This window comes from Pseudophryne corroboree, chromosome 7 (assembly GCF_028390025.1).
Source record: "Pseudophryne corroboree isolate aPseCor3 chromosome 7, aPseCor3.hap2, whole genome shotgun sequence".
Taxonomy (NCBI): domain Eukaryota; kingdom Metazoa; phylum Chordata; class Amphibia; order Anura; family Myobatrachidae; genus Pseudophryne; species Pseudophryne corroboree.
In genome coordinates this window covers 22,937,580-22,958,693 of record NC_086450.1, presented here as the reverse complement: position 1 = coordinate 22,958,693, position 21,114 = coordinate 22,937,580, and the positions used below count along the sequence as shown (strand labels likewise).

At 47.5% G+C, this 21,114-nt stretch overlaps 1 protein-coding gene across 1 annotated transcript in view; it reads left to right on the top strand.

Moving 5' to 3' along the window:
- Positions 1–2,690: 2,690 nt before the first annotated feature.
- INPP1 (inositol polyphosphate-1-phosphatase) overlaps positions 2,691–21,114 on the top strand; it is a 57,625-nt gene continuing 39,201 nt past the window's right edge. Inside the window, exon 1 of the mRNA XM_063932741.1 lies at positions 2,691–3,000. The gene's annotated coding sequence lies outside the window, so the exon portion shown is untranslated. The remainder of the gene's footprint in view (positions 3,001–21,114) is intronic.

Below are 21,114 nucleotides of genomic sequence, written 5' to 3'. Positions count from 1 at the left end.
CCTGGACCGGTCCTAATAGATTGTCGGCCGTCTCATGTCGTCAACCGACCTTGCAGCGTGTTGACATTCTCACGTAATTCTCTAAATAAGCCATCCATTCCGGTGTCGACTCCCTAGAGAGTGACATCACCATTACAGGCAATTTCTCCGCCTCCTCACCAACATCGTCCTCATACATGTCGACACACACGTACCGACACACAGCACACACACCGGGAATGCTCTGACAGAGGACAGGACCCACTAGCCCTTTGGGGAGACAGAGGGAGAGTCTGCCAGCACACACCAAAAACGCTATAATTATATAGGGACAACCTTATATAAGTGTTTCTCCCTTATAGCATCTTTTATATATATATACAATATCGCCAAAATCCGTGCCCCCCCTCTCTGTTTTAACCCTGTTTCTGTAGTGCAGTGCAGGGGAGAGCCTGGGAGCCTTCTCTCCAGCTTTTCTGTGAGAGAAAATGGCGCTGTGTGCTGAGGAGATAGGCCCCGCCCCTTTTCCGGCGGGCTCGTCTCCCGCTATTTTTGAAGTTAGGCAGGGGTTAAATATCTCCATATAGCCTCTGTGGGCTATATGTGAGGTATTTTTTGCCTCTAATAAGGTTTTTATTTGCCTCTCAGAGCGCCCCCCCCAGCGCTCTGCACCCTCAGTGACTGTTGTGTGAAGTGTGCTTAGAGGAAAATGGCGCACAGCTGCAGTGCTGTGCGCTACCTTTATGAAGACTCAGGAGTCTTCAGCCGCCGATTTTGGACCTCTTCTCTCTTCAGCGTCTGCAAGGGGGCCGGCGGCGCGGCTCCGGTGACCATCCAGGCTGTACCTGTGATCGTCCCTCTGGAGCTAGTGTCCAGTAGCCAAGCAGCAAATCCACTCTGCACGCAGGTGAGTTCACTACTTCTCCCCTAAGTCCCTCGTTGCAGTGATCCTGTTGCCAGCAGGACTCACTGTAAAGTAAAAAACCTAAGCTAAACTTTCTCTAAGCAGCTCTTTAGGAGAGCCACCTAGATTGCACCCTTCTCGTTCGGGCACAAAATCTAACTGGAGTCTGGAGGAGGGTCATAGGGGGAGGAGCCAGTGCACACCACCTGATCTGGTAAAAGCTTTACTTTTTTGTGCCCTGTCTCCTGCGGAGCCGCTATTCCCCATGGTCCTTTCAGGAACCCCAGCATCCACTTAGGACGATAGAGAAATAATACTTACAATCCCCGCTCCTGACCGCTGCAGACCTCCGCCGGCGCCGCTCCTCTCCTCGGATCTATGGGAGAGACGTCATGACTTCTCTCCCATAGCACAGCATAGATAGACACTAGAGGTCAATTATGACCCCTAGCGTCTGTGTCAGTCCCACAATGCTGTGCGGTGCGCGATGACGTCATCGCGCACCGCACAGCAAAGGTCCTCTCCAGGAAGGGAAACTAGACACGTAGCGTCTAGTTCCCTTCACTGCGGGGGACACAGCGGGGGGCACAGTAGCGGATCTTGCCATGGTGCGGCGCTCTCCGGATGGCGCCGGCGCCCTCTGGAAGGCCGCGCCCCGGGCAAAAGTCCTGCTTGCCCGTGGCAAGATCCGCTACTGTTAAAGATACACCTATGGGTACATTTATCAAGCAGTGAAAAGAGTACAGTACTGCCCATAGCAACCAGTCAGCTTGAACCTATCATTTTATAGAATGTACCTGATAAATGCTACCTCGAAGCTGATTGGTTGAGCACTGGTGTTTCTATAATGGTTGCAATGTGTGTGGTGCACATGGGCCCTGGGGTCCAGGGGGCCCACACCGCACCCATAGTTTAATACTTACCTTTCCAGAGTCCTGCATCGGTGTCAGCCGCGGCTAAAATCACAGCCAAAATGGCCGCCGCACATGTGCAGTAGTGAAATTGGTCTCCAACACATGGTGGGCACCATGTTTCCGGAGACCTGCGCATGCGCGGTAGACTCCGGCACAAATGCCGGATACTACTGCGCCGTGCAGAGGAGGGGGCCCACCCGGAGTCTGCACAGGGGACCTCTCCTCTGTTAAAACGCCCCAGATTGGTTGCCATGAGGCTACGCCACTCTACGAAACACCGCCCCTCCCTGCAATGCTCCACCCCTTTTTCTACCACACGGTTTTGATGGTGCATCTAAATATGCACATTGATGGAAATGCATCGGCTAAAGATGCTGGAAGTGGGCGTCCCAGCTGTGGCATTATCCTAAAGACGCGAACTGCGGCAAAAGGCCCAGCCACCGCCATGTCTGCTGCATCCATCTCTGCATCAGGACCATAAGGTGACAAGACTGAGGTTTGGAAACTGCTGTAAGACAAGTCTGAGCTAGGCAGAGAGCCAGGTAATGTGTTACACATTCCTCCCCCTGCTTTCCATGCCTGTACTCACAGGCCAGGGTGCTGCATGCCTCTGTAACCCGGCCAGAGGGCGTTTCTTCTGTAACTGGAAATGTCAGTTCATTATATAACTACCAGTGAGTGAGGGGGAAGGAGCCCACAGAGAGACCGGCACCTCTGCCTGCCATATATCTATAGAGAATCAGATATGTATATAGCCCCGCCCACAGGCCACGCCCAGTCCGCGCTGTCACTGATACATTGTATCACATAGCAGCAGCCCCGCCCCAAGCCCCTCCCAGGCCGCGCTGTCACTGATACACTGTAACACATAGCAGCAGCCAGAGGAAGGAGCCCCGCCCCCAGGCCCCGCCCAGTCAGTGTCAGCGCTGTCAGTGTCTCACCAGGCTAGGAGGAGTCTGTGATACATTGTGTCACACAGCAGCAGCAGCCGGAGGAAGGAGTCTCGGCGTTTCCTGCATGGTCTCTCTCTCTCTGCTGCATCCCCCCACTCAGCATGACGATCCCTGTGACATGAATGTGCTGTAAGCCCACTCGTGACATACTCCACAGTAACCAGCCCTGTGACTGCTGCTGGGCAGGGGGCTGCAATCTGCCAGGTACCACTCAGGAAGCCACAGGAGGGGGCAAATTCCGGACTACGAGGTACAGTGCTGAGACTTGTTATTCCTAATGATCTACTAACCCTGGAGTGCTGCGTTATTGTCACTCCCAGAGATACAGCCCTCCAGGTCATGATGGACATACAGTGTGTGTGTGTATATATATATATATATATATATATATATATACACACACACACACACACACACACACACACCCCTCCTTGTCCCTTCCAGAGATACAGTCCTCCAGCTCATAATGGACATGCAGTATATATATACTATACACATATATATACACACACACCCCTGGAGTGCTGTATCATTGTCACTTCCAGAGATACAGCCCTGCAGATACTGTATTTGTGTGTGTGTGTGTGTGTGTGTGTGTGTATATATATATATATATATATATATATATATATATATACACACACACACACACACATATCCCTGGAGCCCATTAAGGACATACAGTATATCTATATATAAAACTATACACACACATAAGGAGCAGTAATAGTTGATTCTCGATCAGCGCGAGCCACTTATCTCATGTTACTTTCATTTGCTAGACACAGTACAGAACATACCTGAGTTTCAGATGACTGCTGTTTCGGTTATGATGATGATAATGATTATTATTATGTTGCTGTGATTATTGTGCTGTGTGTGGCCGTGTTTCCAGTATTGCTAGGTTTGGTTGGTAAAAACCACTGAAATGTAAAGTGCCGTACAGCGCCAGACGCACGGCCTAACTGCAGCTAATAATAGATCTCACTTTCTTCATTATTAATGTCTTGGTTTCTTTGGGGTATTTGCCGTCTTGTGTTGACCGTGTTACACATAATGCCCTGTAGATTGGTGTTTGCAGGTTTTCTGACCAGCCCTGTTTGTTTCTCATCTGTAACTTCCTTTCACATTTTCCTGCTTCTCAAAGACTAAGGTGTCTATTCATGAAGCAGTGAAAAAAAGTGGAGAAGAGAGCCTGTGGAGAAGTGGTTGGTTCTAAATCGGAGTGGGAGAAGGGACCTTCTGACGTCACTAGGAGAGGAGACACGTCACCAGGGGGAGGAGCTATGGCAGAACAGGGTACCCAAATAGTACCCTCGTGGGCTCGCCACCGGGTTACTAAAGATAATAGTTGGTGGTGTGGACAGTAGAGGAACTATCCCGCTGGCCTAGCTCCTCCCCCTTGTGTCATGGCTCCTCCCCCTGACGTAAAAGGTCCCTTAGGCCACTTGAATCTAGCATCTACCGTGGAGAAGTTGCCCATGGCAACCAATCAGCTGCTCTGTATAATTTTGTAGTATGCAAATTATAAATGTCACTTCAGTAATGATTGGTTGCCATGGGCAACTTCTCCACTGGGTCACTCCTCCTCTTCGTTCACTGCTTCATGAATAGACCCCTTAGGATGTGCCATAAAGCGTTAGATGCCCACTCAGGATGCTGCTAACGTGCGCCTCCATTTACCGAAATGGGATTCTAGAGGAAAACCAGTGAATCCAATAGAACGTCAGGGTGGCAGCGTGGGCAGGGTGTGAAAACATTTGCTCTCAGCGATAGTAGTTGCTATAGGAATCAGTTAGGGATGAACATCGATCCCCAATGATTTAACACCATCGATGTTCTTTTCTGACGGCAGTGTTTTTTACCTGTGAACGGCAGCTTTCTGATCAGCAACCGATGTTACAGTGCAGCTGAATTTAGCTGTTTAACATCCAGCGTGCCCACTGGTGGGCGAGGTGCCGCCGTCGGGATACGGACAGCGGTAATACATAACGAACAACAGTCTACTGTCGGCTTCCCGGTGCGTCTACCTGCAGCAAGTGCTAAGCACGGAGAAAGTAGCGTGCCAGAATTCACATGTAGGAAATGAATAGAAACACCAGTGTCCATGGTAACACTAACGACACCTCATGGAAAATACACCACGGGGCACAGTTGTACCAATGGAATAGGAACCTCATATTACCAATGCGACCAGAGCCGGCCCTAACCAATATGATGCCCTAGGCAAGATTTTGGCTGGTGCCCCCTAGCACCCCCGCTAGTTCCGCCTCTGACCTTGCACCTCTTTCCCAGCTCCATCACCCCTCACCTATAGCAGTCCTTATTTTCGTGTTTGTACCCCCTATATTTTAAATAGGAACAGTTCGCACATTTGGCGCACAGCCCAAAAAGGGGTGTGTTTTTGCTGGCAAGGGGCATGGCCACACAATAGTAACCCCAATTCCTATTACGCCACACAGTACTGCAACTTTATTCACATTTTATCATGCGATAGTGTCCATAATTCATATTACATCCCACAGTAGTATCACATTACCTTATAAACGTTACTCCTCACAGTAGAGCCCCTTATTCACATTACATCACACTGAATTGCTCTTTATTCACATTAGACGACACAGTAGTGCCCTTTCTATACGCAACGCCACATAGTAGAGCACCTTATACAGATAATGCCACACAGTAATGCCCCTTACACATATGAGACACATTAATGTCCTTATAAACATAATGCGCCTTACACATTATGGCAACCTTTATTAATGCCCTTTTTCACATAATGTCCCCTATACATATGCCGCACATTATTAATGCCCTTATACACATAATGACACATTTGCTGCACATTATTAGTGCCCCTATACACATAATGACACACATACAGTAGTTCCCTGTTACACATATGCCGCACATTATTAATGCCCTTATACACATAATGACACACATAGTGCCCCTTACACATATGCTGCACATTATTAATGCCCTTATACACATAATGACACACATAGTGCCCCTTACACATATGGTGCACATTATAAATGCATTTTTACATGACACACATAATGCTCCTTACACATATTCTGAACACTACTGCACAACCAACCCACTCACATGCACACAGCACTCACACTGCCACTAACACTGTGACCTCTGCCTCTGCTTGGATAAAGATGTGTCCTCATAAATATTGCATCAATGCTAACGTCGGGCACCTTTTTTTAATGAAAATGCATCTTATTTGCATTGCTATGTGGCTAGGATGCACAAGCAGCTTCTGCTGATTAAAATGATATGCAGCATGCCTATATACTGTGTGTGACTGTGGCTGTATCTGCATATGAAATGCTACATACAGAATATAGGCATGCCGCATATCATTTTAATCAGCAGATGCCCTAGGCAATAGCCTAGTTTGCCTATGCCTATGGCCGGCTCTGAATGCGACCCTGGAATGGAGACTGTCAGACTCCCCGTCACTACTGTCACTTCTAAGATACGACAAGGAAATGGACACGTTGGAATTCATGAGGGGGATTGTCCACAGATCATAACACAGACCTCAAAGTCACAATTTTCCATCATCCGGCCTCTCCATTCCCATCCGTTCCCATCCGTTCCTGCATTCCTGCCAGTCCTACTAGTAGAGCCCAGTGGTGCAAGTAGAAAAAATGTCTTATAGGTACTGTGTGTGCGCCAAAAAAAGGGTGTGGCCAAATTCCACATGGGGCGTGGCCAATGAAAATGGGAGCGTGATACACATATGGGGGGGCCAGGTACACATATGACCCCATTAGTGCCGGATACACATATGCTCCTACAGTGCCAGATATGCCCCCACCTTGCCAGATATGCTCCTACAGTGCCTGATATGCCCCCACGGTGGCAGATGCACAAATGCCCCCACGGTGGCAGATACACATTGCCCCACTGTGCCCCCCCCCCCTGCTGCTCACCGCTGCCTCTGTGTGTGCTGTGTGAGGGGAGGAGAGCGCAGCGCGCGCCTCTCCTGCCCCTCGATGCTTGTAAAGTCCGGTCTCCGGCGGCGGGTATCTCAAATGAGGTGGCGGTTCGTTAGTCAATCAGAGCTTGCAGACTGGCAGCCAATCGGGAGCCACAGCTGCTGGTCCACGAACTCTGATTGTCTAACAAGCCGGTGCCTTATTGAGATTCACTCCGCTGCCACCGCTGGAGACCGGACACATCACAGAGCATTGAGGGGCAGGAGAGGCGCTGCATCGCGCTCTCCTCCCCTTACACATGTCACAACTGAGGGCCTGAGCTGACGGGAGGCAGCCTCAGTTGTAGGGGCTGAGATGTAACGGAACCTGGGAGGTTGTATCAGACCCCTAGACATGTAAGTAACATGTAGAATAACTGCCCGAAGGCGTGACCACGACAACCAGGATAAAAGTCAATTATGTTTATTATGACAAACTCCGTAACACAGCAGCAGTAAAAGGAAACATAAAAGTCAACAGAGGATAAATACAATTCCTGGGTACTACAGGGTGGCAAGGGCCACAGGCACTGGTAGTGTGAGACAGTTCTTATAATCTTCTAGTTGGAAAGTCCTTACCAGGCCTGACTGTAGCAATGGAGAGAACCCAGGATCGTACCAGCTGATGTTCCAGGAAAGGCTGGGCTGCTGAAGGTAAAACGGCTGCTGTGGATACTGGCTGGAACCAGACTGTTGTTGGTACGGAGTGGACACTGGCTGGAACCAGTTAAATAATAAACGAACTTGAGAGCGATGAAATAATAATGAAGTTTGGAGTTTGAGAGCGGTGAAATAATAATACCGGTGGAGAGTGGTAAACTGCAGAAAAGGACACCGGCCCTTTAAGAGAAGCTATACACTGCTGGAAGCTGGGCTGGAAGCAGGTGATTGTTTGAGAGCGGTGAAATAATAATACCGGTGGAGAGTGGTAAACTGCAGAAAGGACACCGGCCCTTTAAGAGAAGCTGTACACTGCTGGAAGCTGGGCTGGAAGCAGGTGATTGTTATAGCTGGAAACAGGTGAGTCCAGAATGGATCGGAGAGTCAGGCTACACCGCAGATGGAATGCTGGTGCGGGTCTCTATAGCAGAAGTCTGGAGACAGGAGCTGGAACCTGGAAGACAACCACAGGAGAGAGACAAACTGGAACTAGGTTAGACAACCAAAGCACTGACGACTTCCTTGCTCAGGCACAGCTTACTTATACCTGCAGCAAGGAAGGGGTTGGCTAGGCAATTATGCAAATCAACAATACAGACAGCAGATTGGTGGAAATGATCAGATGACAAAATCCAAGATGGCTGCGCCCATGCAGACACTTGGAGGGAAGTTTGGTTTGTAATCCATGTGAGAATTGAAACAGTAATGGCGACGCCGGCCACAGGAGACAGGAGACGCCAGACTGACAAGCGCACATTTAACCACGCGGGCACAGCGGAGGCCGCGGCTGATGAAATCACCACTCTGACATTCTGCATGTGGAAACTCAGGAACAGCGGGATCCGGTCCTGGAACGCTGAGCCAGCCTTAGGAGGCATCTGAAGGGTAAGTAATGGCGTCCAGATACCCGGATCGTGACAGCACCCCCCCCTTTAGGAGTGGCCCCAGGACACTTCTTAAGCTTTAAAGGAAACTTTGCGTGGAAATTTCGGACCAAGGCAGGAGCATGGACGTCTGAGGCATTGGTCCAAGAGCGTTCTTCAGGACCATAGCCCTTCCAGTCAATGAGGTATTGTAACTGACCGTAACGGAAACGTGAGTCCAAAATCTTGGTCACCTCGTACTCTACTCCCCGTTGAGTCTGAACTTTGGGAGCTGGAGGAAGTGCGGAATGAAACCGATTCAGGATCAGCGGTTTCAACAAAGAAACATGAAATGTCCTGGGTATTTTCAAGAAGGATGGTAACTGTAACCTGTAGGCAACAGGATTGATGACTTGTTCAATCTTGAAGGGTCCGATGTAGCGAGGTGCAAATTTCATGCTGGGAACTCTCAACCTCAAATTCTTCGTGGACAGCCACACACGATCACCCACCTTGAGAGCAGGAACCGCTCTACGCTTCCTATCGGCAAACTTCTTATACCTGAATGAGGCTTTAAGCAGGGCTGCGCGGACGTTCCTCCAGTTATTTGAAAACTGACGCAAGGTGACATCCACTGCTGGAACAGAAGTTGCGGGAAGCGGTTGGAATTCTGGGACTTTAGGGTGGAATCCATAATTAATGAAGAATGGTGTAGAAGAAGATGAGGAATGGTATTGATTGTTGTGGCTGAACTCGGCCCAAGGAAGGAGTTGAACCCAGTCATCTTGAGAGGAAGACACATATATACGGAGGAAGGCCTCCAAGTCCTGATTCACCCTCTCGGTTTGACCATTGGTCTGAGGATGGTAAGCCGTGGAAAACTTTAACTTGACTTGGAGGGCTTGACACAAACTTCGCCAAAATTTGGCTACAAATTGTACTCCACGATCCGAGATGATCTCTTCAGGAAGACCGTGAAGTCGGAAGATCTCTTGTATAAACACTTGAGCCAACTTGGAAGCTGACGGAAGACCGGTGAGAGGGATGAAATGTGCCATCTTGGTGAACCGGTCAACTACCACCCAGATGGTATTAAACTTGTTGCAGATAGGTAGATCGGAAACAAAGTCCATCGACAAATGGGTCCAAGGTCGACGGGGAACAGATAATGGAACCAGTTGCCCCGCAGGCGACTGGCGGGAGACTTTGTGTTGGGCACACTTTGGGCAGGAGGCAATAAATTCCATAACGTCCTTCTTCAGAGTTGGCCACCAGTAGGACCTAGAAATAAATTCAAGGGTTTTCTGAATGCCTGTATGTCCAGCAAAACGGGAAGCATGGGCCCAATGCATGAGCTTCTTCCTTAGAACTGGCTTAACAAAACTTTTCCCTGGTGGAGGCGTAGAGTCCATCCCTACCGTGGAGAATGCCAACGGATTAATAATAGGATGCTTGTCTGCAGACTCGGACTCATTTTCTTGCTCCCATGAGCGGGAAAGGGCATCGGCCTTACGATTCTGAGAACCCGGACAGAACTGGAGTTTAAAGTCAAACCTAGAGAAGAAAAGTGCCCATCTGGCCTGACGAGGATTCAGACATTGTGCGCCTTTGAGATATAAAAGATTTTTGTGGTCGGTAAGTATGGTGATTGAGTGGGAAGCTCCCTCCAACAGGTATCTCCACTCCTCCAGAGCGAGCTTGATGGCTAGCAACTCCTGATCGCCAATGGCATAGTTGCGCTCAGCTGGGGAGAACTTCCGGGAGAAGAAACTGCAAGGATGTAGATGTCCATCTTTGGCCCTCTGGGATAACACTGCTCCTACTCCAACGGAGGAGGCATCTACCTCTAAGATAAAAGGAGAGTCGGTGTCGGGCTGTTTCAGAACTGGTGCAGAGATGAACCGTTGCTTCAGAAGGTGAAAGGCCTGTGTAGCTTCCTCGGACCACTTGGACGGATTAGCACCTTTCTTGGTTAATGCAGTGATAGGCGCCACGATGGTGGAAAAGTCTCGTATAAATTTTCTATAATAATTGGCGAACCCTAAGAACCTCTGGACCCCTTTGAGGCTTAAGGGTATAGGCCAATTCTGGATTGCTTGGAGTTTCTCAGGATCCATCTCTAGTCCGGAACCGGACACAATGTAACCTAGAAACGGAATGGTTTTAACTTCAAACACACACTTCTCCAATTTACAATAGAGGTGATTGACACGGAGACGGGAAAGAACCTCTTTTACCCAGAAACGATGATCTTCGAGATTATTAGCAAAGATGAGGATGTCGTCTAAATAAACCACGACATGGCGGTACAAGATGTCCCTGAAAATCTCATTCACGAAGTGCTGGAAGACTGCTGGAGCGTTGCTCAATCCGAAGGGCATGACGAGGTACTCATAATGTCCGTCACGGGTGTTAAAGGCGGTCTTCCACTCGTCACCCTCACGGATTCGGATGAGATTGTAGGCACCCCTCAAGTCCAGCTTTGTGAAAATAGTTGCACCACTAACTCTATCAAAGAGCTCGGTAATCAGGGGTAAAGGGTATCGGTTCTTGACGGTAATGTCGTTCAGACCTCTGTAGTCGATGCACGGACGCAGACCACCGTCTTTCTTCTTAACGAAGAAGAAGCCTGCGCCGGCTGGAGAAGAAGATGGTCGGATGAAACCCTTCGCCAGGTTCTCTTTGATGTACTCTACCATGGAGTGTGTCTCAGGCAGAGACAACGGATAAGTTCGGCCTCGCGGTGGAACCTTCCCTGGAATGAGGTCGATTGGGCAGTCCCATTCTCTATGAGGAGGAAGGATATCGGCAGAGGCTTTACTGAACACGTCCGTGAAGTCTTGATATGGAGGAGGCAGAACATCAGATGACCTGGGGAAGGAAGAACAAACAGGAAGAACTTTGGCTAAACAAGTCTCAGCACAGGAGGGACCCCATACCAGTATTTGCGTAGTCGTCCAGTCAATTGATGGGTTGTGGAGACGGAGCCATGGAAGGCCTAAAACCACTGGATGTGTGGCTCTTGGAATCACTAAAAAAGAAATATACTCAGAATGAAGAACTCCCACTCTCAGACGAACTGGAAGAGTCCTTAAGGAAATGACTGCGTCAAAAATCTTGCTGCCATTCACGGCAGTCAAAGAGATGGACGAGGACAGTCTCTCGGTGGGTAGGGACCACCGTTTAACATAAGCTTCGGTTATGAAATTCCCAGCTGCTCCGGAATCAAGGAGGGCAATGACGTTCCTGTAACGTTGAGCAATTTGGAGCGACACTGGGAGGTTACAGTCATGAGGAGATGGAGAGGAGATCATTACTCCTAGCCGGCCCTCTCCTTGGCGAGCTAGGATCTGGAGTTTCCCGGACGATTGGGACAGGCATTGATAGTGTGCGACGGAGCTGCACAGTAGAGACAGAGAGACTCAGAGAGACGTCTTCGGCGCTCAGCGGGAGATAGACGGGAACGACTAATTTGCATAGGCTCATCCTTGGATGGAGATGGTTGACGAGGAGGAGGAGCAGAAGATTTAGGAGTAGATGATCTTCCTCGCTCGGTTGCTCTCTCTCTGAAACGTAGATCAACCTTCGTGCAAAGAGAAATTAGCTCATCCAACTTAGAGGGCAAGTCTCTGGTAGCTAACTCATCCTTGATGCGTTCTGATAAGCCATGCCAGAATGCAGCATACAGGGCCTCGTCGTTCCATGCCAGTTCGGATGCCAGGATTTTAAACTGTATAAGATACTGTCCCACAGTACGTGTTCCCTGGCGTAAACGGAGAATCTCAGATGAAGCAGATGTTATCCGGCCTGGCTCGTCGAAGATGCGCCTGAATGTAGCTACAAAGTCAGTATAGGAGGATAGCAGGGGATCAGACTTCTCCCATAAAGGTGATGCCCAGTCAAGGGCTGAGCCACTGAGAAGGGAGATGATATAGGCAATTTTGGTACGGTCACTGAAGAAATTGCCAGGTAGAAGCTCAAAGTGGATTTCACATTGATTGAGAAATCCCCTGCAGAACCTTGGAGATCCATCAAATTTTGCTGGCGTTGGAAGATGACGATGTGGACTGGAAATGGGTAAGGTGGGTGGGGTTACAGCTGGTGTTACTGTAGTGGACGCACCGGACGTGCCAGGTCCACGGAGGGTCGTTTGAATCCCATCCAGCCGTGTAGAGAGATCCTGGAGACAGCGGATGATGTGGCCCTGTGCAGCCTCCTGATGTTCAAGTCGGGCTGCCAGTTCTTGCATCGGCCTGGCCGCTTGATCCTGGTCTCCGGCTGGATTCATTTGGTCAGTGCTTACTGTCACAACTGAGGGCCTGAGCTGACGGGAGGCAGCCTCAGTTGTAGGGGCTGAGATGTAACGGAACCTGGGAGGTTGTATCAGACCCCTAGACATGTAAGTAACATGTAGAATAACTGCCCGAAGGCGTGACCACGACAACCAGGATAAAAGTCAATGATGTTTATTATGACAAACTCCGTAACACAGCAGCAGTAAAAGGAAACATAAAAGTCAACAGAGGATAAATACAATTCCTGGGTACTACAGGGTGGCAAGGGCCACAGGCACTGGTAGTGTGAGACAGTTCTTATAATCTTCTAGTTGGAAAGTCCTTACCAGGCCTGACTGTAGCAATGGAGAGAACCCAGGATCGTACCAGCTGATGTTCCAGGAAAGGCTGGGCTGCTGAAGGTAAAACGGCTGCTGTGGATACTGGCTGGAACCAGACTGTTGTTGGTACGGAGTGGATACTGGCTGGAACCAGTTAAATAATAAACGAACTTGAGAGCGATGAAATAATAATGAAGTTTGGAGTTTGAGAGCGGTGAAATAATAATACCGGTGGAGAGTGGTAAACTGCAGAAAAGGACACCGGCCCTTTAAGAGAAGCTATACACTGCTGGAAGCTGGGCTGGAAGCAGGTGATTGTTTGAGAGCGGTGAAATAATAATACCGGTGGAGAGTGGTAAACTGCAGAAAGGACACCGGCCCTTTAAGAGAAGCTGTACACTGCTGGAAGCTGGGCTGGAAGCAGGTGATTGTTATAGCTGGAAACAGGTGAGTCCAGAATGGATCGGAGAGTCAGGCTACACCGCAGATGGAATGCTGGTGCGGGTCTCTATAGCAGAAGTCTGGAGACAGGAGCTGGAACCTGGAAGACAACCACAGGAGAGAGACAAACTGGAACTAGGTTAGACAACCAAAGCACTGACGACTTCCTTGCTCAGGCACAGCTTACTTATACCTGCAGCAAGGAAGGGGTTGGCTAGGCAATTATGCAAATCAACAATACAGACAGCAGATTGGTGGAAATGATCAGATGACAAAATCCAAGATGGCTGCGCCCATGCAGACACTTGGAGGGAAGTTTGGTTTGTAATCCATGTGAGAATTGAAACAGTAATGGCGACGCCGGCCACAGGAGACAGGAGACGCCAGACTGACAAGCGCACATTTAACCACGCGGGCACAGCGGAGGCCGCGGCTGATGAAATCACCACTCTGACATTCTGCATGTGGAAACTCAGGAACAGCGGGATCCGGTCCTGGAACGCTGAGCCAGCCTTAGGAGGCATCTGAAGGGTAAGTAATGGCGTCCAGATACCCGGATCGTGACAACACAGCATCGGGCTGCAGGTATGGTGGACGGTACGGCGTACCGGCTGGGAATTTCTTACCGGTGCGCCGTACCGCCATACTTGCAGCACTGGTAGAGACTGCACCTGTGTACAGCGGGTTCAGTATGTGTGACCGGCGGACGGTTCTGATCTCTAAAATACAGAGGTAGGCGCATCACTCCCTGGGGTACTAGCTCACCGATACTCCGCTGTCCCAGCTGTGTCATCACTTCCGAGTCTGTGACCTGGCTGATGTAACGCGCGGCCATTACCGGCGTAGAGTGACCCTTCGGATCCCTTGCTGGCCCAGTTTGCGTTATTTTAGCGAATAGGATTACCCACTGTAGCCTATCTAATGATGGTATTAGCCATTCGGCCCAAATGCCGGAAACCGTAGATTTCTGGAGCTTCATACATGTGGCCGTATCGCAGCCATGTAGAAACCTGTATTGTACCGCGGTATAGATCTCTGCCACATACAGCTCCCGGTTATAATGGAAACCAGGCCGGGCACTGCAGCACTGGGGCCACTTTAGGATCGGCAGAGGGATAATACTTTTATAGTTTACAGCAGTGATAGCCAACCCTGGTCCTTAAGCGCTACCAACAGTTCATGTTTTCCAGCTTAGCTAGCAGGAGCACAGGTGCACTCATTACTCACTGACACATTTTAAAAGAGCCACAGGTGGAGCCAATTACTTCACTTGTGATTCTGTAAGGAGACCTGGAAAACATGAACTGTTGGTAGCTCTCGAGGACCAAGGTTGGCTACCCCTGGTTTACAGAGATTCTACACGGTCGAGTTACATTATTATGACCACCTCCTACATGTGACGTCGGCAGCGCGTAGCCCATGAAGGACGTCACGTGTCGTGTGCTGGCTTGGTGGGTTTATAAGGCGCGTGATAGGCTGTCTGCATACATATCACTCGTCGCTGTCATGGGTTAAAGGGGCGATTTATCCGAGAAGCAAAAAGGGCTGATCAGTGTTCGGGCCGAGGGTGGCAGTATTACTGACACAGCGCAGTGTGTGACCTGTCCGCGTGCTGCTGCGGTGAAGGTGTATCGTGACTGGACAAATGGCACCATTGCGAATAACTGACGTGGAAACTGCGGAGCACCACGTGCCATTGATGTGAGAGGTGAACGTCGGCTGCGAAGGTGGGTGAGGACCGACCGATGCGCTACAGTGGAGCAGCTCACCGTCACAGTGATCCTGGGGGCTACCAGACGTGTGTCTAACATGACAGTACAGCCCGTCTAGCTGCTGTCCGCGCCGCACACGGCGGTCACTCTGGCTATTAGCTGGTGGTCATAATAATGTGACTCCACCGTGTATAAGACAAGGTAACGTTTGTTACATGTATAGGCACTAACATATAAAATATAAAATAAACACATGTATGAACATAGTATGAGGCTGGTATCGGAGCTTTATTTTAGTCGCTGTAATTATAGTGAGATCATGGAAAATATCTGGGTGTTCCGTGATTTCAGCGGCGTCTTTATTTAGATGTGGCTGCTTTATCCGCAGTGGTTACATGCTTTGCTGAAAATGAAAGGTTCGCTGAGTTATTTTTGGGAATAATGTTTTCGACATGTGTTCTGAATTATATCTTGTTACGCGTTCTTCTCACTGAGGATGGAAAACACTCTCTGCCGCTCTAACCCTCAGACGCAAAATACTTCTACTGTTCTGCGCAACCATATTCTTACACACAGTCATATACGTATTCCTCGCATACGGTTTAGGCAGGGGCATAGTCAGACATTTGTGGACCCCATAATAACATTTTGAAGGGCCCTCCGCCCCAGTGCTTCTAGAGAGAGACCTCTCTCCTAATGGGTGTTCATTTTAAGCCCTATAGTCGTGCCCTAGTAAATTTTGGAACCGTAGTAGTACCCTAGTTAACGTTATGCGCTATTGGTGTGCCCTGGTTTGCACTGATCAACACAGTGCACTCTGTTCTTATGCCACACTGTAGTGCCCTATTTATTATTATGCCACACTGTAGTGCCCTATTTATTATTATGCCACACTGTAGTGCCCTATTTATTATTATGCCACATTGTAGTGCCCTATTTATTATTATGCCACACTGTAGTGCCCTATTTATTATTATGTCACACTGTAATGCCCTATTTATTATTATGTCACACTGTAGTGCCCTATTTATTATTATGTCACACTGTAGTGCCCTATTTATTATTATGTCACACTGTAATGCCCTATTTATTATTATGCCACACTGTAATGCCCTATTTATTATTATGCCACACTGTAATGCCCTATTTATTATTATGCCACACTGTAATGCCCTATTTATTATTATGCCACACTGTAGTGCCCAATTTATTATTATGCCACATTGTAGTGCCCTATTTATTATTATGCCACACTGTAGTGCCCTATTTATTATTATGTCACACTGTAATGCCCTATTTATTATTATGTCACACTGTAGTGCCCTATTTATTATTATGCCACACTGTAGTGCCCTATTTATTATTATGCCACATTGTAGTGCCCTATTTATTATTATGCCACACTGTAGTGCCCTATTTATTATTATGTCACACTGTAATGCCCTATTTATTATTATGTCACACTGTAGTGCCCTATTTATTATTATGTCACACTGTAGTGCCCTATTTATTATTATGTCACACTGTAATGCCCTATTTATTATTATGCCACACTGTAATGCCCTATTTATTATTATGCCACACTGTAATGCCCTATTTATTATTATGCCACACTGTAATGCCCTATTTATTATTATGCCACACTGTAGTGCCCAATTTATTATTATGCCACACTGTAGTGCCCTATTTATTATTATGCCACACTGTAGTGCCCTATTTATTATTATGCCACACTGTAGTGCCCTATTTATTATTATGCCACATTGTAGTGCCCTATTTATTATTATGCCACACTGTAGTGCCCTATTTATTATTATGTCACACTGTAATGCCCTATTTATTATTATGTCACACTGTAGTGCCCTATTTATTATTATGTCACACTGTAGTGCCCTATTTATTATTATGTCACACTGTAATGCCCTATTTATTATTATGCCACACTGTAATGCCCTATTTATTATTATGCCACACTGTAATGCCCTATTTATTATTATGCCACACTGTAATGCCCTATTTATTATTATGCCACACTGTAGTGCCCAATTTATTATTATGCCACACTGTAGTGCCCTATTTATTATTATGCCACACTGTAGTGCCCTATTTATTATTATGCCACACTGTAGTGCCCTATTTATTATTATGCCACACTGTAGTGCCCTATTTATTATTATGCCACACTGTAATGCCCTATTTATTATTATGCCACACTGTAATGCCCTATTTATTATTATGCCACACTGTAGTGCCCTATTTATTATTATGCCACACTGTAGTGCCCTATTTATTATTATGTCACACTGTAGTGCCCTATTTATTATTATGTCACACTGTAGTGCCCTATTTATTATTATGCCACACTGTAGTGCCCTATTTATTATTATGCCACACTGTAGTGCCCTATTTATTATTATGCCACACTGTAGTGCCCTATTTATTATTATGCCACACTGTAGTGCCCTATTTATTATTATGCCACACTGTAGTGCCCTATTTATTATTATGCCACACTGTAGTGCCCTATTTATTATTATGCCACACTGTAGTGCCCTATTTATTATTATGCCACACTGTAGTGCCCTATTTATTATTATGCCACACGTTAGTGCCCCATTTATTATTATGCCACACGTTAGTGCCCCCAGTTCATATTATGCCACACTATACCCCAAGTTCATATTATGCCACACTGTATTGCCTCCAGTTCATACAATGTCCCAATTAATTCTATGCCACATTACAGTGCCCCCAATTCATGTTGTGCCACACCATAGTGTTCCCAGTTCATACTGTACAACCTTTCGGTGCCACGTTTCTGCCCTCACTCATATTATGTAACATTGCGGTGCCCTCCCAGGGACGAGTCATATCAGTGTGGATCGTTACTGAGAGGGAGAGACAGAGATTGCCATCTGGTGCTGACCATTCCTTCTTTTCAGACCAGGTAACGGGCAGGAACCAATTGTTTAATAAGCAATTCCGGGAACTTGGCAGACGGCTATATGACCTGGGTCCGGGGCTTTCTAAGCTTCTGTGCCCCACGGCAATGACCCCCCCCCCCCCCCATAGCTACACCTATAGATTTAGATTAAATGAAACACTGTATAGGGTGAACCATCTGGCTCAGAAATAATAAATGAAGCATAGAGACCCTAGTACTAATTAAGGGGTCTATGTACTAAGGGTCTGATTCATTCCTGATCCCTGCTGTGCGTTTTTGCACTGCAATGCGCACGCACGTCGAACAACAACAAAGGGCATCGCCGGTCAGCGACAGAATGGTGCCAAAAATCCGATCGCACTGTGATTGACAGGAAGAAGTTGTGTGTGAGTTGTAACCGTTTACTGGGAGTGTCAGGGAAAGTGCAGGTGTGCCCAAGCATTTTCAGGGAGGGTGTGTGACGTCAGCTCCGGCCCCGATCAGCCTGTTCTCATCGCACTGTAGGAGTAAATCCTGGGCTGCGCACACACCGCACACAGTGGATATTAGCAGCTCGGTGTACACATGGGATCGCACACTTGCACAGCGAATTTACACTCCCCCTGGAGGCGGCGACTATCTGATCGCAGGACAGCAAAGTTAGCGCCCAGTGATCAGATCTGAATGACCCCCTAAGCCTTGCAGAGATAAAGTGGACGGAGATGAAATTCCTCCCAACTAGCTGGTTGGTTGGTACTTTGGGCCTAATTCTGAGTTGATCGCAGCAGGAAATTTGTTAGCAGTTGGGCAAAACCATGTGCACTGCAGGTGGGGCAGATGTAACATGTGCAGAGAGAGTTAGATTTGGGTGGGGTGTATTCAAACTGAAATCTAAATTGCATTGTAAAAATAAAGCATCCAGTATTTACCCTGCACAGAAACAAAATAACCCACCCAAATCTGACTCTCTCTGCACATGTTACATCTGCCCCACCTGCAGTGCACATGGTTTTGCCCAACTGCTAACAAACTTGCTGCTGCGATCAACTCAGAATTACCCCCTTTATCTCTGGCCACTTTATCTTCATCCAAGGCTTAGTTAATAGACCCCTAAGTGTCTTTGTGCCTTCATTTAATAACGAAATAGTGCATGCTCCATTCATTAAATAAAATAACTTAAACCACCCTCTAATGATTGTCCACCGCAGGAGTTGTAGGAAGGGGAAATTAAGATGATTTCGGCAACTAGTGATGATCCCCTAGTGGGCCACGATACCCAGTGTAATATTACTGGTACTCTTGTGCGCAAACAGGGGGACAAAGGGGTAATTCAGACCTGATCGCTAGCAAGCGATTTTTGCAGCGCTGCAATCAGATAGTCGCCGCCTACAGGGGGAGTGTATTTTAGCTGTGTAAGTGTGCGATCGCATGTGTAGCAGAGCTGTACAAACAGATCTTGTGCAGACTCTGCGCAGCCCAGGACTTACTCAGCCGCTGCGATCACATCAGCCTGTTTGGGACCGGAATTGACATCATGAACCCTCCCTGCTAACGCTTGGACACGCCTACGTTTTTCCAAACGCTCCCAGAAAACGGTCAGTTGCCACCAACAAACGTCCTCTCCCTGTCACTCTCTTTGCGAACGCCCGTGCGAATGGATCCCTTGCACAAACCCATCGCCGAGCGGCGATCCGCTTTGTACCCGTGCGACGCGCCTGCGCATTGCGGTGCATACACATGCGCAGTTTAGACCTGTGCGCCCGCTGTATGAAAACGCAGCCTAACGATCAGGTCTGAATTACCCCCAAAGTTATTTTTGTTAACGCTGTGTGATTTAATGGAGGAATCCTAAAGAGCAGAAATGATGGGGCAGATTTAACAACGAGTGATATTCATGTCATCGCTCGTTACGAATTTTAAATGGTGCTCCAACCAATCAGCTCATGACAGTTAGGATCTGATTGCCTGGAGCACCATTTAAGACTCGTAACGAGTGATAACTGGAAAATCACTCGTTGTTAAATTTGCCCCATATATTTGGAATCTGAATAGAATTTTTGGATAGTGTTTAATGCAAATGTAAAATTCGGAATCGCGTGCCGATATACTGCTCCACAGCAAACTCATTTGATTAAGCAAATGTTTGCGCTGTAGTTGTCCCTCTGACATAGACTGTGGTGATACCTTGTATAGATAGATATTTGCAAAACAAGTGAGAACAGCATCAGCTCATCCGTGTTATTCCCAGAGGGCGGGATTGTCCTAAACTGAATTCCGTGCTCTTACATTGTAGCCTTTTGTCACACGAGCTGAATAATGCCAGAAATACACATTTCACCTCAGCGTTAGCATTTCATTCTAATCAATCGACATCTCTGATATTTATCACCTATATACTGTATTTTTTATTTGCAAAATTCTGTTGTCTCGTCAATTATTTGACATTTCCTCGGGATTCTCCCTAGTGCCTGATACCCCCTGCGATAAACTATTATGGTAAAATAATTTACGGGTCTGCTGTGCCCGTGATAGGTGTGGGGTATTGAAAAAATAGTATTATTATACATATGAGAATATTAAGGAGCTTCAAATATACACAGCAACTTTACGCAGATGTCAAGGTCACTGGTAATCTAATACAATATGTACACAAACGAGAAGAACATAGATTAGAAGCACTTGGCCCATCTGGTCTGCCCTAAACACATGTACACGCACACACTTACACGCTAGGGGCACTTCTTGTCGAGGTCCAGATAACCTACCAGTATATTTTTGGATTGTGGGAAGAAACCGAAGTACCCTGAGGGAACCCACGCGAATACGGGGAGAATATACAAACTCCACACAGATGGGGCAATAGTAGGAATTGAACCCATGACCTCAGTGCTGTAAGGGCAGTAATGGTAACCGTTACACCGTCTATACTGGAAATTTAAAAGCCCTTAGTAGGCGTGAAACTTAATATATCTAAAAAATTTACTAATTTCATGATGCTTGTTGAGAACTTATCAATGCAATTAAATGCTAAAAATATTAAACCATCTTTATAATCTTAGAGGGCAGTTCAATTGATGGTGATGCTGTGCAGCACCACTGTGTTCTGCTGTCACAGTCACACCTATTACAATAGCCCAACCTCACTTCTGT